Source organism: Sus scrofa, chromosome 9, assembly GCF_000003025.6.
Source record: "Sus scrofa isolate TJ Tabasco breed Duroc chromosome 9, Sscrofa11.1, whole genome shotgun sequence".
Classification (NCBI taxonomy): domain Eukaryota; kingdom Metazoa; phylum Chordata; class Mammalia; order Artiodactyla; family Suidae; genus Sus; species Sus scrofa.
Window position 1 is genome coordinate 87,894,746 of NC_010451.4, and position 13,896 is coordinate 87,908,641.

Below are 13,896 nucleotides of genomic sequence, written 5' to 3' on the forward strand. Positions count from 1 at the left end.
TATGTTTGAACCCAAGTGTTTCAAAAAGGTCCATTCACAACATATTATTGTTAAGACTGGTGTATTAATAGAGAAACCTAAAAGTTGTAATTAGTGGGGTATTATTTTGGCACTTACCCACGTTTTTTTCTTAGAGCTGTGATTCACAACACTTTTTAAAAAAACTAAGGACCTCTTTGGTGAAGATGATAGATGGTATCTCCAGAAAATTCATACATACTCATACAACTTTGCATACAATTTCAGAATTGCATGCACTAGGATCTGCAGATCCTAGACTGAGAATATCTATTCAAGATAAATCCATCTAATTCATGTGTTTTAAGTAGGAAGTGATTTATACTGCTTGTCATCTCTCGCCTTATGATTTGTTTTTTATCTGGACTCTAATTATCAAAGGGGAGGAATAAAGGAAATGCTCAAGAGATTCATCATGGTCAAAAGAAACCCCTTTTCCCCCTTTATCTTCAGGCTATTATTTCTAGACCAGAGCTCTATTGTTCATGCCGTACTGTTCACTGGCTACCAACCAGACACAGGATACTAGTCTAGGTCATTGCACAATTTCATCTTCCTCTGGGCTGTTATGTAATTAAAATAATTTTAACCTACGCTCTTGAATATTCTTTCAATTGTAAAAAATATAGAAGCTGAAAAGCAAATAAAGGAACAAAAATATAACTTGTTTTCTTTAGTTTTTTATTGTGAAAGCAATTACCCATTATGGACTAGTTACTTATTTAATTTCAAAATTCAAATGTGGTTTCTTTTGTATTCTGTTGTGGAGTAAAATTCCCATTGGTTTAAAATAGTCATTTTCTTTCTTTCTTTCTTTCTTTCTTTCTTTCTTTCTTTCTTTCTTTCTTTCTTTCTTTCTAGGGCTGCACCTGCAGCATATGGAAGTTCCCAGGCTAGGGTTCAAATCGGAGCTGTAGCCGCCAGCCTACACCACAGCTGCAGCAATCCGGGATCTGAGCTGCATGTACGATCTACATTACAGCTCATGGCAACGCCAGATCCTTAACCCACTAAGCAAGGCCAGGGATCAAACCTGCATCCTCATGGTCACTAGCAGGGTTCATTATTGCTGAGGCATGATGGGAACTCCTAAAATGGTAATTTTCCAAGAGTGCTCCAAAGTGGCTGGGTCTAAACATATCTCAAGCAACCACCCTTTCACAGATATAAATGCATAGTACAACCCAATTAGTAATTTATTTTCCCCTGGAACACTTATATTTGAGGATGTCTTTAAGTGCATGTGAAGTTATTTATATACTCTGTACATAGGTAGTAATTTTACCAACATCCTACTCAGTTGAGAAACAATGTTAAATAGGTTCAGCTTCATAGCAGGTTAATAGCAGTATTAGAAGAAACCTTTAAGCCTCGGTCCAGAACCACAGGTTAACTATACACCATACACATTCCCACTGTACATATACCTAAATACTGGTTACACTTGAAATCAATTCCCTGGTTCTGCTGCTGATGCTTTAGCTAAAGGCCTTATAGTATTTAGTTACCCACAGCCTTGCCTTGTGAGTCATATTGGTGTTTATTGATTCCTCATGATCTGAAAGTGAAGATATTATGTGATACACAATATCTTTGTGCTTTTTATTGTAAAATTGTTTGCTGACATGAACAATATACTAGACAAAGACTCTAGTTTGGAATGAGAAGAACCTAAGAAGAAAGGAGTAAGGCTGACCTTACCTCACTGAAAGTAACCAGTAAGTACAGAGGAGCAATAACTCGTTGACTTTGAGCTGACCTCAGCTACCACTGGCCACTATTTGGCACTGGAAGGGAGGTTGGTAGAGAAATAGCGAGTCGTTTCTGTTGGTGAACAGAAACCTATTAATCCGTCTTCTCCTGCACTGTATCCAATCTTGGATACTAGAGTTCAGAAATATTGCCCATTGTTATGGGAGAGGGCTCTAAGAAAAGTCTTAACGTGTTTGTTAAAGGCACTCTCTATCTTATCAAGTTTTTACTTAAAAAAGGAGTCCATCTTCCAACTCTTATGCATTGGTCTACAATTTTTTTTATCACAAGCAATAAAAAATATTTTCGCATGTACTTATACATATAATCATATAGATATACAAATACACAATACATATTCACAAATTATATAAGCGGGCCACTACATCAGTATATTATATCACAAAACATGCACACAAATAGAAATTAAGAAAGGTGCAATGAAAATTAAACATGATTTGTAAATGAATGTAATGAATTAATAACCTTTCATACTATGACGAAAATAGTGTTATTTGTAACAACTTTATTGAGATACAATTCACACACATCTGTTAACCCCAAACTCCCAGTCCATCCCCCGCCTTTTCCTCTCTCTTGGCAATCACAATTTTGTTCTCTTTGTGAGCCCGAGTTTCGTAGATAAGTTCACTTGTGTCATATTTCAGATTCAACATATAAGTGATATTGTATGGTATTTGTCTTTTTCTGATTACTTCACTTAGAATGATCAAATCAGTGGCTTTTAGTATATTCACACAGCTGTGCAACCATCAACACAGATAATTTTAGAGCATTTTCATCCCTTCCACAAAAGACTGTCCATTAGCAGTAATTCCCCAATGCCCCCCCCTCAACTCTAGAGAACTTAAATCTACTCTGGACATTTTATGTAAACAGAATTGCACAATACAACTTCTGTGAAAGTCGTCTTTCTCTTAGCATAATGTTTTCATGGTGCATCCATGTTCATGCTTCAGTGCTTCATTATTATTTATCCTTTCAAATATGCAATACAGTATTATTAACTATGGTCGTCATGCTGTATGTTAACTATATGCTGAGGACTTATTTTATTACTGGAAGTTTGTACGTTTTGACCACGCCTGCCAACTCCCCGCCAACCACCAATTTATTCTCTGTTGCGGAGCTGCCCCGCCTGGAAAGGCCTAGTGAGGGCGCTGGTGGGTGGACATGCGCGGTCGGGGCAGCGCTAGGCTCCCGGACCAAGCCTGCAGGTGCGTATCCAACAGAGGCAGCACTTATTTCCTCACCACCCGTCGCCACGTGCTATTTGGTGACCTGAAATCCTTCCTGTACCATTCGTGCCAGGCTGACCCCGACCTGGACTCGGACAAGGATGCAACAGGTGCCTATTTAATCCGCAGAGAGCCCATCTGTTTTGGGCCCGTGCTGAATTCTCGGAGATGTGGAAGCTGGTCACTGACAAAGACCTTGAAGAGGAAGGAGTGTGGGAGGAAGCTGAATTTTACCATGTCACCTCACTGGTAAACTTGTAGAGGACAAAGAACAAGGCAGCAAAACATCAGCGGTGCAGGTAAAGCCTTTGTTCCATGGCTTCAGTGTCTTGAAGAGGCGCTCCAGCAGGTGCTAGCAACTCCTGTCATGATGGTAGGAAGCTTGAGCACCTGGGCAGTATCGGCTCTTCCAGCAACCTGGGGGAGGGGTGTGAAGACCAGGCAGAGTTCCTCTGCCGGCTTTCCAAGGAGCCTCACGACTTTCCGTCCCGCACCACAAGGAGAAAGGCAGGATTTTGCAAGAAGGGAGTTCAAGGATCTAAGGAGCACAGGGCTAACCGCCGAAGAAATATTTTACCGTTTCCCAAGATGCAGCCAACAGCCATATCAGGAAGTTTGGCTGTAGCAAGAAACCAGCGTTTGACGATTTCTTTAGAGATCCAGGTGTGGGTAATTCTTTGCCTCTGAGGTGGATGTTGAGCGACAGGACCAGCAGTTTGAGGCCTGGTGCGCCCTCACAAAGGAGGCGCTTTGGTGGTGGGCGTCCTGTGGGGGCCTCCACTCAATTTTTCCAAGTGCAGCGCGGGCCTGAAGCTCATTAAAAGATGATGTTCTTGGTGCTACATCAACAGTTTGTCAGACTGCATGTGCTTCCCTGGTAGGCAGGGGCTGCAGGACCGTGGCTCAGGGTTCTGGGTGCCCTCTGGTTACCTGCTTGCACAGCAGACGCTGGTCCAAGGTCCGGAAGTAGCTCTGGCTCCCAAGTGGGAACAGGTGGCAGTTTCTCTCGGCCTCCTTCAGAGCCAGGCTCCTGCACCCAGGTCGGGGTCTGGAACAACAGTCAAGGCTTCTCAATTTGTATTTTCCATAGGACAGATGTTTGCATGTCTTATTTCCCAGCGTCTACGGACCACGCAGCGTTTTCACTTATTAGAAATGCCTAGAAGCATTGCTCCACTTTAGAATGATCTCTTACATCTTGGAGAGGGAGGCAGAATTTTGGTTGTGGCCGTTCCACCCACGCGTGCCTGGGGAGCTGGTGCTCATCCATGCCTCCGTCTGGCCTGGGATGGAAGTCCTGGCAGGGCCTGTGGCCTGGCTTCTGGTGCTGAAACGACGGTCCTCCGGAAAATTAGTTGTTTACAAGTACATCACAAATGTGCAAGCTCTCTTGTTTTCTTTGTGTAGCTATGCACTTAAAAATATTTCTGGGATGTTTGAGACTTCACACAACCTGCATGGGCTCTGCTCACCTGACATGACTTTGGAGCTACTTGGATTCCTTGAAAAACTTCATTTTGCCTGCTTTGAGAACAGACGTCTTACCTGGGCCTGCGGGAGGCTGGGGGGATCCCACCTGAATGAACGACTCTTTGCTTCTTGACCTCAGGCTTCCCAAGGGAGCTGTGCACACTGATCACATGGACTGCTGGCAGGTAGGTCAGAAGTTTTGACCTGTCTAGTTTCAAATGCGTCTAGAGAATTCTCCCTCTTTTCTTTTCCATCCCCAATAACCTAATTAACCAAGTTCTCCAGAATCTAGGACTTACTCCTCCTCCTTTTTGTAAGGTCTCTTGTACCTTAGATGTTTGACTTCAAAATTTTATAACGATCTTGTCCTTAAGGCACATGTAACCACCTGCCATCCAGTTCTCAGTGGAGCCCAGGGAGGAGGGTGCCCATTTGCCTTGAGGTGTCCCCTGTGAGGAGCTGCTGGCCACTCTGCCATTGATTGATCTGTGACTCTGACATTATAAATAGGTCTAGGGGTATATTTACACTTTTTAGGTATCTGTATGTTATGAGCTTACAGTTTAATACCTAAGTTTCCCCCTGAAAATAGCAAGTATGATTGTGATTTTGTGAATGAAGGAAAAAAAAACTTTATGGCTGGGTAACATTCCATTGCATAGATATATCATATTTTATTTATCCATTTTATCAGCTAATAGATATTTGGGTTGTTTGTACTTTGGGCTATTATGAATAGTGTCGGTATGAACATTCATGTGTAAGTTTTTCTGGAACATACATTTTCATTTCTCTTTGGTATATACATATTATTGAAATTACTGGGTCATATAATAGTTCTAAGTTTAACTTTTAAAGGAAGTGCAAAACCATTTTTCAAAGTGACTGCATCATTTTGCCTTCTCTCCAAAAGTGTATCACAGTTCCAATTCCTCCACATCTTTAACAACACTTTCTTGTTATCTGTCTTTTTTATCATAAACCATTCTCGTTGGTGTGAAGCTGCATCTTACTGTGATTTTGATTTGCAGTTTCCTCATGGGTAATGATCTTGAACATCTTTTTGTGTGCTTCTTGGCTATTTGTTTATCTGTTTTTGAGAAATGTTTATTCAGGAATTTTACTCATTTTAAAATTGGATTGTCTTCTTATTGAGACATAAGAATGCTTTATATATGCTGGGTACAAGTCTTTTATCATATCTATGGTTTGTAGATATTCTCTTTGATTTGTGGGTTGTCTGCTTGATGGTGTCCTTTGAAACACAAAAATGTTTACATATAATTTATCTATTTTTTTCCAAGGAGGGTCACTTTTTCTTTTTGGTGTTATATCTAAGAAGATTTACTTCTGTATTTATTCCAATAATTTTTTAGTTTTAGCTCTTATGTTTATACCTGTGATTAATGTGTATAGTTTGGGAAAGGGGTTCAATTTCATACTCTTGCATGCAAATTTGCAGTTGTCTGAGCTACATTTGTTGAAAAAATATTCCTTCCCCATTGAATTACTTGGTACCCTTGGTGAAAATCAGTTGACCATACATGTGTTTATTTCTGAATTTTCAATTCAACTGCACTTCTACATGTCTATCCTTTTGCACACTGTTTTGATTATTGTAGCTGAGTATTACGGTTTGAAATTAGACTCTCCTTCCTACCTTAGGATATCTCAGAGAGTTTGTGCTATATGATCCTTGATGTAGGGATCAAGTGTAAATACTACTATCTATCCATATGTCAAATATTAATATAGTTAATTTTTTTTTTGTCTTTTTAGGGCTGCACCCGTGGCATATGGAGGTTCCCGGGTTAGGGGTCTAATCGGAGCTGTAGCTGCCAGCCTACACCACAGCCACAGCGTGCCTGGGAAGTTGGTGCCCATCCATGCCTCTGTCTGGCCTGTAGGCTGTGCCAGCCTACACCACAGCCACAGCATTGTGGTATCCGATCTGCGTCTGTGACCTACACCACAGCTCATGGCTGGATCCTTAACCCACTGAGCAAGGCCAGGGATCAAACCCTCGTCCCCACAGTTGCTAGTGGGGTTCGTTAACCGCTAATCCACGACGGGAACTCCAGTTAATTTTCTTTTTTAATTTAAAAATTAAATATGAATAGAAACTCCTCTATTTTCTTCTGCACTCAGTGGATTCATATGTACTCCTCACTCTAGAGGCGACTGCTCTCAGATACCGTATTTCGGTTCTCTTCTGCACTATATCACTTTTTAGCCAGATGTCATCAACCAGTGGCTCACCCTTGCTTCAAGCCCCAAGGTAATACTGAATTTCTTGTACACACCTGATAACATCTCCCAGAGAGTAGACTTTCTCTGAAACTTCATCTCAGTCACCCTGTTCTAACTATGGTTCTAATAGGATAAAATGATTATTCCTGTACACTGGTGAGTTAAAAACAAAATACTAGAGAATATCCTAGTGACCTAAGAGTTGTTGATGGGTTGGGGTTTACTATTTTCTTACACAATGTGACGAAGAAAAAGAAATTTAAAATATATTGAAAAAATAATATCTACCAATTATTACATAGATTAATCATCTCGGTCAAATAAATTACAGTCATCTTTTTCCCCGTAATGTTAGACTAAAAGCAGTTATATTTCTAAGGTATAATATATACATTCTTAACATTTAGTGTGCCCTGGTTGTATTGTGGGCTCTAGGTTTGGGACTGGCTGTAGGACAATACAGTTCGGTTTCTGTTATAGGTAGCTTGTATCTACTTTCTCTCTTTGTCCAAGTCCAAATTAATATCCATTCTTGTCTCCTTAACCACTTAAAATGTTGATATCACAATAAAGCATAGTATTTCAAAATAACTTTTAAAATAAAGTTAAAATGTATGTTTATTAAGCAATTTGGAACGTACAGTTCAGCCAAAATAAGACAAGCCGAATAATTAATCATCTTATCAGTATTTAGAAATAATTGCTTTTGTGTCTTTATGTTTCTTTAGATAGCTTCTTAAAGTTTGTTCTTTTAAATTTGTTTATTCTTCTGCTCCAAATTATCATTTCCCATTTCCATTTCTCTGCACTAATTTCTCGGCCCTTTCATTATCATTGTTTTCTCATTGAGATGAATTTAACGATAATATGTTGAAATTTTAAAGATGAAATATACTTAATTTTACATTTTATTTATTAATCAGTGCAATTTAGTACAAATTAATTGATACCTTATGACTGTATGACCTAAAAGTAAATTAGTATACTTGGCAAAAAGTTTTTTTCATAGTTATTGTTATTGTATCTTTTCTCACCCACTTTTACCTTTTCTTTATTTTTTCTCTTTCATTTTTTTTTTTTGTTTTTGTATTTTCCAATGAATTTTTGTTCCCTCCCTACAAAAATTTAGCCTTTTCAGTAAACCAATTTTTGTTTTAATAGTATTGGTATTTTATAAGTGCCAATATATTAAGAAACATTTTAAATTTGTTTTAAATGTATTCATATACAGAGAAAATAATAAAGATTATAATAGTAAACATCCTTAACATCTAGCTTGAGAGAGAAAATGTAATATATGCAAAGTTTCCTCTGTATCTCTTTCCTATTTCATCCCCCCATTCCTTCCTTTCTGAATTTGCTTTTTATTTTTACCATGCATTTAAAAATATTTTTATTACATTCATATATATTTAAACATATGATATTAACTTGAATATTTTTAAACTTAAATAACTGACTTCATATACATTTTTGCTTGCTTTTTTCACTCACCATTTATACTATAGGTTTACTGTCCATCTTCACTTTTACTAAATATTAGTGAATAGTTCTTTAAGGTGGTTATAACAATTTATTCTCCTACAAGCAGTCTGTGAGTTTCTCTTGCTCTATATTTTCACTAATGCTTCGTATCAACTTTTATATTTCTGATCAATCTGATGAGTATAAAATGGTCTCATCTTGTGTTGGTTTTTGCATTTTCCTGATTACTAGTGAAGTTGTTTCTATTCATATATTTGTAGACTTATTGAAGTATTTTATTATCTAGGAATTTCCTCTTCATATTTTTTGTCTGTTTTTCTCTTCCTGTTTATTTTTAGGAGTTACGTATGTAATGTAGACATTAAGCACTGCTTTATTCTATGTTTTACAAATATTTCTGCCCAATTTCTGACTTGTATTTTTCTTGCTTATGATAAACAGAAGTATTTGAATTCTTTTCCTTCCCCAAGTTTAGAATGGTATTCTCCACTTTTTCATAAAACTAAAAATTGCGCATTTACATTTCAGTTTTGAAAGTGGTTTCAATTGTGCATGTAGTATTAGGTAAATACCTAAGTTCATTGTTCCCTTTATGGATAAGCAGTGTTTTCAACATCATTTATTGACATTCTTTGTTTACCTGATACTCTACAGATCATCTCTGTTATATATTGAGTTTCCACGTACTCCTGGGTCTGCTTCTAGGCTCTCTGTTCTATTCCATTAATCCATTCTTGTGCTTATATTCTACTATTGTAAATCATGTCACTTTTAGTATGTGTAGATATCTGGTTTGGCCTATCTCCCCAATTTATTCTTTATGTTCAAATTTACTTTGCTGTTCTCTGCTTTTGCTCTTCTATGAAGAATTTAGAATCAGCTGGAACTTCACAGAAATAGTAGATTAATTTGTGAATAGCTATTATCTTTATAATAATTATTCTATCACAAAATATAGTGTATCTTTTCATCTGCATAGTTTACATTGCTAACTATAATGTGTTCGGCATATATGATCTATATGATATTAATTCCTCTTTTTTTCCAGTAAAACATATGTAACAAGAATTTATCATTTAACCATTTTTAATTGTATGGTTCAGTGGCATCAAGTATATTCACATTGTTGTGCTACTACCTTCAGAACTTTTTCTTCTTCCCAAATTGAAATTTGATGCCCTTTTAATCTCTCCATTTCCCCCTCTTATCAGCCCCTAGAAACCACCTCCTGTCCTGTTTGTATAAATTTACTTACTCTAGATATGTCATACAGTGGGATCACACAGTATTTGTCCTTTTTGACTGGCTTATTTCACTTAGCATATCTTCAAGGTTTATCCTGTAGCATGTGTCAGCATTTCCTTCATTTTGAGGGCTGAATAATATTCCATTGCAAATATTAATTCTTTAAAGTTTGTTGAACTTACTTAATTGCATTGGTCAATTTTGTAATTGTTCACATGTGTGCTTGAAAGAATATATGTTTATTGGTTGCAAATTTCAATATATCATCAAAGAATTGTGTTAATTCAAATCATCTGTAACTTCACTCATTTTATTATACATTTGTTATAATCTCCTTCCATGATGTGGATTTTTCATTATAGTTGTTCTTTATAGTTTTGCCAATTTATGCTTTCTATATTTTGAGCCCATGTTATTAGTTTTAGATTTTTTTTTTTGGTTAATTGAACTTTTGTATCATTTTATATATACCCTTATATGGTCTACGATATTTCCCCCCTAAAGTCTATTTCATCTGGTTTTACCATGGCTGCACAAAGCTTTTACTTCTTCTTTTTTTGTTGCTGTTTTTTTTAGTATTTTCTTATGTCTTCAAAGAACCTTTTAATTTAATCTTGGTCTGCCAAAGAATATAGCCTTTCTATTTTTGAAATTCATTTTGACTGTTTTCATCTTTTAACTGGTAAATTGAGTGCATTCACATCAACTGTGTTTAGTGATATGTTTTTAGCATCTTATTTTGTGAATTTGTACAGCTTTTTCAGTTCTTCATTTTTTTTTTTCTCCATTTGTTTTTAGACTGATTTCTTCTTGGTTTTGCCTCTTTTTCAAAAATGTTTGTCTAATTTAAGGTCATGCATTCATTTCTGTTTATTTAATAGCTACTTTTAAATGATTAACATGCATGTTTAGCTTTAAAAAGTCTAAAATTAACCAGTATTTCTGCTCCCATCCTGAATAATACAAAGACTTTAGAACATGTAAATTCCCACTAGCCCTTGGCATCTTACAAGATAACCTCTAGGGATATTTATGATTCTAATTTTCTGTAAAAGCAAGATGTCTTAAACACTGTTGAAACACTGAACCAAAAGGAAATTCAATTTGCTCAAAATGCCAAACAAGGAGGAACGTGTATTCTTTAAAGTGGCTTTAGAAACAGAATTTTAATATTTTTTCTAACAATTTTCCCATGATTTTTTCATTAAGTCGGATCTTTTATTAAACTCATTCAGGTAATTCTGATTATTTCAAAGATTAAATACTATAATGTATAATTTCTGTATTTGCTTTTGCTGAACTTGTATGATGACACTGATTGTAACACACAGTGAGTAATATGTCTGGAAGCAAATGTAACAAATGTAACAATCCAGAACAAAGTAAAAACCCAAAAGCCATAAAATATGTCCCTGAGCAGTGGCAACAAGAAAGCAAAACAAAAGCAAACAGAAGCAACAACAACAAAAAATCACTGCTACTACAAAGAAATAGAACCTTGAAGTCTCCTCAACCCAGGGGCTTTATCATTTCATAATCGCCATTGTGAGCCACTCTCAGATAAGTATTTTACTCTAAGCAAGAACATTGTGCTTGCCATACAGAACCCATATTTACCCCCTCATTTTCCAAGTGCCTACATCCTACAATTTAGAAAGGCCCACGCCCTAATGACATTGACATCTTGTTAGGCATCATTGAAGAATTTATAAAATAGGTGCATAACAGCTCCTCTGTGAAAGTAATTTGCAGCTTTTATCAGTGGGAGGAGACAGATGGTTTCCAGGCATAGTGGCCTTAGGCAGCTTTGTGTAAGAAAAAGTTGTCTGAAGTTCCTATCATGGCTTAGCAGAAATGAATCTGACTAGCACCCATGAAGGTGCACATTCGATCCCTTGCCTTGCTCAGTGGGTTAAGGATCCGGCGTTGCTGTGAGCTGTGGTGTAAGTCACAGACACAGCTCGGATCCCCTGTTGCTGAATTTGACCCCTAGCCTGAAAACCTCCATGTGCTGTGGGTGTGGCCCTAAAACAAAACAAAAACCACACAAAGTTGTCTTACACATCTCAGTAGCCTTAGAGAATGTCTCCAAATGATAATCTGACAAAGTAACCAACCAATCACTAAGTCCCTAGTTAAAATCACCTGAACAAAGAAAGACTATATGTATAAGAAACAAGCTCAAAATAGTACACATATTTAAAAGATATTTTAATCAAAAATTTTTTGGAGAGGGTGAGACCATGTTTATTACTCACTTAATGGGCATGACATATTTTCCAAAGGTACTGAATAGATGAAAGGTTAATTTGGATATCCACGTAATTTTTAGTAGCATTAGGTTCAATGTTATAAACTGACATTTTTCTTTCTGATAATGCAAAAGAGAAACATGGACTTAGGTTTTTACTTGAAGAAACATACATGAACAAATTATCTCTCATTAAAATTGCTAATCAAAAAAAAATATTTAGTGAAACACTTCAATCAATTTTAGCCACAGAAATACTTCAATTTTCCACCTCATCAAGGAAGCTTTTTATTAGTGAGGAGGAATATCCATCTAAAATAAAAGTGTTTTAAATGATTTGGTCACTAATATGTACCATAATAGTCTGTGTCTTCCTGGATTGTCAATTCACCCTGTACATTAAAAGACACACTTCATTTGTAAAGATGTGTAATTGTAGTTAACTCTTTTGAAAGGGAGTAAACTTTTCTTTCTTTCGTAGTCCTTTTTTTGGCAAAAGATTCAAAAATATTTGACCCATGTCTGCTCTTAGAACCAAAGATTATGACGCTCTCCTAATGAAGTGTTTGAAAGGTTCAACTGTTTATTTTAAATAACATTTGCCATTTTTCTTAATTAAAATTTTAATATAGGTGATATGCAGAAAATTTGGAAACCACATAAAAGTACCAAAGAAAAATAGTTCTCAAATCACTCATTTACCTCAGCTCTTGGCTCCATCACTAAATTATTTCAGAGTATTGTACTATAGTAATTGTTTTGTCTGGTCTCTGTTTTCTTATATTTTCATTAGCCATTCCTTGGCTCTTTATATAATGATTGCTTATAATATGCTTGCTTGTTTTGTCCTTAAAGTGAGATCTTAAGGATGGCTTTGTTTATTAACACCTGCTATATATATGAAACACTGCCTGGAAACATAGGAGTCAATAGGCAAAGCTCATATCCTTAAGGAAATTACTAATTACAGATAAAGTGCTTGATTTTGGGGGGTCAACCCATAAGATCAGGAGTCACAATTAATTCACTTCCCTGTCTGTACCACCTAGCATGGGATCTGTTTCCAATCTGCATACAGAAGAAATTGTATGGACACTTGTATGTGATAAGTAAATAACTACCATTGAACAAGTAGTTATTTGTCTCTTACCCATATTGCCATATTCCTAATAGTAGAGATTGGATAAGTAGTATTTTGCTTGCTTGGTTGTGAAGTTCTGTATTGAGATGTAACATTTGTATCATGGTTATGAGTTATCACACTGTTACCCCATTATCTCAGAAGTTCCTCTGAAGCCCAAGTAAAGCAAAAAAATACTTTATTAGGAAAGAAAGAAAGAAAAGAAGAAAGGAAGGAAGAAGGAAGGGAGAAAAAGAAAGAAAAATGACAGTAGTGGTATTTACGTGGAGCTCTTATGGTATTGAGCTATTTATTAAGAAATAAAAATTTAGTAACCCCAGTATCTAAAACATGATAATGTCATTGAAAAAAAAACATGGCCTTTAACTTTCAAATATCTGTTACATATTCTTAGTGTACTAATAATTATTTAGCTTCAAGAAAGCATAAGAAAAGATATAACATGCAGCAGAAAATAATTTCACAGATGAGTTAGGTCCAGTTCCTGGTTCAGAAAGCTTTTGCTATTATACATGTAAAGATAATTACACACACACACACACACACACAAACACACATCTAGAGCCTTTTCTCTATTTTTCATCTGGATAATTCAATTTATCCTTTACATCTTAAATTAAATGTCACTTTCCTAAATGAAAGTCCCCTCAACCTCTAAATTGGGTTCTTCTTTAGTTTTTCATGGCACTCTGCCTTTTTGCATATGGCACTCATTATATTTATAATTACATTATACTTAGAACTATTTAGTATCTGTCTCCTCACTGGACAATAAACATAAAAAAGGCTCAACACACCAGCAGAATGTCTGTCTGAGAGTATGAGCTCAATACGTAGTTATTGCATACAGTAACTCTAATATAGAAAAGACAATGGCAGGGAAATGGAGAGAGAAAAAGAGTGATCGGACTGTACTGGAGGGGGAAAGCACATTTAATACTCAAGCTTAAAAAGATTCTGTATAAAATTTTAAGTGGACTTTAGAGGATGTGAATTAGTGCCGAATGTGAAGCTTTGTGGACACA

The 13,896-nt window shown here is 36.2% G+C and overlaps 1 protein-coding gene and 1 pseudogene across 34 annotated transcripts in view; both read left to right on the top strand.

The window, feature by feature from the left end:
• Positions 1-13,896, top strand: part of HDAC9 (histone deacetylase 9) — a 1,028,404-nt gene that overhangs the window by 730,346 nt on the left and 284,162 nt on the right. The window lies entirely within an intron of this gene.
• Positions 1,031-4,610, top strand: LOC110262238 (annotated as a pseudogene).